General features: G+C 30.5%; 1 protein-coding gene across 1 annotated transcript in view; it reads right to left on the minus strand.

The window, feature by feature from the left end:
* LOC124432255 (SET and MYND domain-containing protein 4) overlaps positions 1-5,000 on the minus strand; it is a 48,957-nt gene that overhangs the window by 22,973 nt on the left and 20,984 nt on the right. The window lies entirely within an intron of this gene.

The following is a 5,000-nucleotide window of genomic DNA, read 5'->3' on the forward strand; positions in this document are numbered from 1 at the left end:
TATATATATATTATATATGTGCTTTAGATTTAAATTCGTTAGAAAATCGTTAGAAAATAGATATTATCAGAGAAAACGTGATTAAAATCGTATCAGCCTGATAATACAACTTTTATTTTCTTTTTATTTTATTTACGTAATTTCATCGAACTATTTCTCATGAGTCTATGCATTTATCGATGCATTTAAAAAAAGGAAAAGAGATAGTAAGAAATTTTTTCTAATGACACAGAAAAATTATATTTATTTCAGGTATTTAATATTTTTTATTTTGAACGACGTTATCGTTATAATCCAATGTTCAATTTTCTTTTTTTCTTTCTTTTTTTTTTTTGCTCATCCATTTCATTACTCTATCATTTATTTCGTGGAAATTTATGGCATCGTTAACGTCATATTGGTAATTATCGCGTGTGATTCATTTCGAATAATCTATCTAACAAGTTCGAAGGTTTAGAGAGTTTAAAGACCTTCTACCACATTTCTGTTACTTCCCTTTCCCTCCCCCACCCAGCCCCCTTTCGTACCACTCCCCTTTTTGTTTGAAACCCTTCTTATATCATTCCAGGCACGCACGAGAATACACCCTAACGAAATTACTTACCGTGCAACGCGAATCATGTTCGGGTTTATGCGAACGGTCGATATTTTGTCGATCCTTTGTATACCTTCAATTTGGATCTCATTCTATCTGTCTATCTATGTATATGATCTCTATGTCTTTTCAAGCTTCTATTAACTAGGTTAGTTCGTAGGACTTTAATAAAAACTTATGACAATTTTTTGCATCGAAGAAAATCAAATCAGAATGAATTTGTTTCATATAGTTCAAATGAAACTTCATTTTGTTCGAAAGGAAACGAATTTCGAAGAATTACTTACATATATACACGAACGTATATATATTTATGTATGTATGTAAGTTAATGTGTGTGTGTGTGTGTGTGTGTGTGTGTGTGTGTTTGGGATCAAAAATAACGAGATTGACTTTTACTTATTTCGCTATTCGTCGTATAACAAAACGAAATCGTTGAGATAAAATAAGAAAGAGAAAAAATGAAGAACGAAAAAAAGAGAGGGAGAGAGAGAGAGAGAAGAGAAAGAGAAAATAAATGAAATCAATTCTAGTTTAACGTACACTCAAAATAATTTTAAGTTCTGCACTTGGGACACTTCGAACGATTGTCATTTATACGATAATGGAATAATTTTGATTCCGAAAGAAGACAAAAATATTGGGGAAAGTAAAGAAAAGAAAAAAAAAAAAAAAACAAAAAAAGAAAAAAAGAAAAAAATTCATGTGTCATGAAACGTGCGAATCGTTGTTTTAAAATAATCACGAACTTGATCCTGAATTGTCTCCTATATACATATCCTGTAAGTATTACGAGTAGGGTTAAAAAAAAAAAAAAGAAAAAATGAAGAAAAACTACAAAAAAAAAAAAAAAAAAAAAAGAAAAAGAGGGATAAAAAGATTAAACCAATAGGTAAGTCTTTATCATATCCTCTTTGTTCCGATATCGACTTTGTATCTTGATCGCGTCGTCCCAAAGGTATTGTCCCAAAAGCAGAATAAGTAACAGTTGTGCTTATATAAAAGAGAATAGGGATGAAGGATGATAATACGAGAGAAAGAGAGATAGATAGATAGATAGATAGATAGATAGAGAGAGAGAGGGAGAGAGAGAGAGAGAGATAGAGATGGATAGAGAGAAATGACAAAAGTTTAGCGGTTCGAAGGAGTTCACTGTGGTCGTCCACAAAGGAACGCGTCTGCTTGCATTAATCCTCGTCTCGTCGTTGTTTACGGCGATGCGAATGAAGCGATTGCTATACGAGTAGCGAGAAAAGTTACTTAACCCTTTCTATCTAAACGGGTTACTAAACGTGACTATATAGTCAACCAGTACGTTGAAAGTTCGGCTTATACCAAAATCCAAGTTTGACTATAGCCAACCCCAGAAAATTTGCCCCCTTTCGAATTAAGAACTCTTGGTGAACGTGGAATATCTAGCTCTTCGTGAAAATTCTCTTTCTCTCTCTCTCTTTCTCTCTCTCTCTCTTTCTTTCTCTTCTTCGTGTCAAAGGAATCCGTGGTGGTTTAAAATATGATCTCAGATTGGGAAAATTAAATTACGGCGATTGAAATTGCAAATGATTTTTTTTTTTCTTTTTTTTTGATGCGTTTGTAATTTAATAGATATATTCGCGTATATTAATTAATTATGATCACTTTTATCAGATTTATAATGAGAACGTTGTCGGCTAATGTTGTTGTTCAATTTCTTTTTCGTTTTTTTCCTTTCTTTTTTTTTTTTTTTAAATCGAGAATCCATTGCGGTATTTTTACTTTGCGTGTAAAAGGAAAAAGAAAAAAAAAAAAAGAAAAAAAAAAAAGAAAAGGAAGGTAAAGAATAATCGTAATAAATAGAAAATAATATTGAAAGTAATAATTAAAATACAAATTACTTTTTACATGTATACGTACGCGTAAGTAAAGGTAATACGCGTAAAGGGAAAGAGAATTATAATGAAGGAAAAAAGAAGAAAGATAAATAAAAGAAATCTCAGGTATAATCGAATTTTAAATTATCGCCCGACTCGCTTTTCATACCGGCATATATATATATATATATATATATATATTAATTTATTAATATTTTTGTTAATTATATTTGTTACGTTTGTTGTTTAAATTTCATATAACTTGAGTAAGAAAATAAATAGCAATTTGCATAATACGACCAAGTATTAGATGTTACCCCTGTACTTTGAACTGTACGCTTGTGATTCAACTATCTCGTACAGTAATAATAGTAGTAGTAAAAGTAATAGTAGTAGTAGTAGTAGTAGTAGTAGTAATAGTAGTAGTAGTAGTAGTAGTAGTTGTAGTATTAGTCCTATCGACTAATTCTACGAAAGGGTTGGCGAAAGGGTTAACATTATAACTAACGACGTCTTATGTATACCTGTTTCTACCGGTGTTATCAAAATTTCTTGTTTTGAAATAAGAACGTGTTATTAACGAAAAAAAGTATTTTGCATATATATATATATATATATATATATATATATATATATATATATTCGTTTATATTGTTTATGCAAGGACAAATCATTGCAAGTACTTCAGTCATGACTTATACTTATAATTTTATGAAATATGATAAATAAATATAAAAGAAATAAATAAAATAAATATGATAATAGTAAATATTAAAAAGTAAAATATAAGATCTTGATAAGAAGAAGGAAAGTAAAGAGAAGAAGAAGAAGAAGAAGAAAAAAAAAATTGAGGAAAAAATATCAAGCAAGTTATTTCGTTTACTATTTGATAGATAAGAGAGGGGAACAAAAAAAAAAAAAAGAAAGAAAGAAAAAAATTCCAACGTTAAAGCTCATCGTAAACGCATAAAAAATGCATACGAATTAGCGACTAATTCGAATTCAGGTAACTGAACGACGATTTGTTCGAAGGTAGTTTAGAGTAATTAACAGGGATATCGGTCGTTGGATTAATTAACGGATATATCGTTTTTTTATTTCTACTCTCCTTTTTCTCTCTTCTTTACTCTACACTTTTCCTTTTCTTCTTTTTTTCTTTTTTTTTTTTTTTTTTTTTCTTTATTTGTTTTCAGTACCTCTCTTTAAAACACCCATTTAATTCCTAGAAGTACTTGTGCTTCTACATGGAAGAGTTTGAAAGAAGAAGAAGAAGAAGAAGAAGAAAAAAAATAAAAAAAATAAAAAAAGAAAAAAAGAAAAGAGAAGAAGAGAAGAGAAAAGAAAAGAAAAGAAAAAAAAAGGGGAAGTCCCTTCTTTTAATCCTTCGTTAATCCTCCTATTTTATTTACGATCAAATACGATTCTGAACATTTCTAAAATCGATCGAAGGTAACGATTCAACGTTGAATAATTGTTAACGCGTATCGTGCCAAGCCATTTTTGTCTGACTTGTCGTTCAGGCCATATATGTTTTCAGTCCATTAAATAAATATTACTGCGTGTACCACCGGTGGTACACGCGACCCCCCGATCTAGTTTAACGTGTACCACCGGTGGTACACACGGCACGTAACCATTTTAACCGATCTATAATATTAATCAATTATAAAATTATTCACGATGAAAGAACGAACGTGTAAATGATAGGTTTGTTCGTAAACGAAGTATCACGAATGAGAAATTAGTCAAGTAACTTTATGAAGAAACGTTTTCATTGAATTTTTATGGGATATAGGAACAATGGGGTATACGGAAACTACGATTATTGATGGTAAGCTTATAAAAAGAGTTAGAGAAAAGAGACAGACAGACAGTTAGTCAGACAGGCAGACAAGCAGATAGGATGAAAGAAAGAAAGAAGGAGAGAGAGAGAGAGAGAGAGAAGGATAATCCGACAGGTAAAATTTATGCGGTGGTATTTTCTCTTTCGCAAAAAAAAAAAAAAAGAAAAAAAGAGAGAGAGAGAGATTGAGATAAAGAAAGAAAGAGATAAACGCGAGCAAAAGTGTTCTTCGTTATCTTTGCGTTTGAATTGTCGTCAGGATACTACGTTAGATCTAGTAAAAATGCTTATTGTCATCATAGTCGTCATAGTAATCGTAATAGTCATAGTAGTCGATGTCCCTATTACGATATCGTTCGTCCCTTTCGTTTAATATCTGTATCCGTATCTGTATCTGTATCTGTATCTGTTTCTTTATTCTTATCATCCGTCGAAGATAAGGCGAGTAATGAGATCGTTACAGATCTCATCTATCTCCTTAAACCTTCTCGTTATCCTAAGATTACACATACTCTCCAATTACAAGTTTCTCTCTAAGACAATATTATTTCATGGTAATAGAAGACGTTAGATCGTGATTATATGCATACGGATATTATAATATTTTATATATATCATAATAAATCTTTATACGCATAGATATGAATTATCGAATCTTCATTATTTTATTTATCTAATACATTTCTATTTAATCTATCTATCTATTTATCTA

This window comes from Vespa crabro, chromosome 24 (genome assembly GCF_910589235.1).
Source record: "Vespa crabro chromosome 24, iyVesCrab1.2, whole genome shotgun sequence".
Classification (NCBI taxonomy): Eukaryota; Metazoa; Arthropoda; class Insecta; order Hymenoptera; family Vespidae; genus Vespa; species Vespa crabro.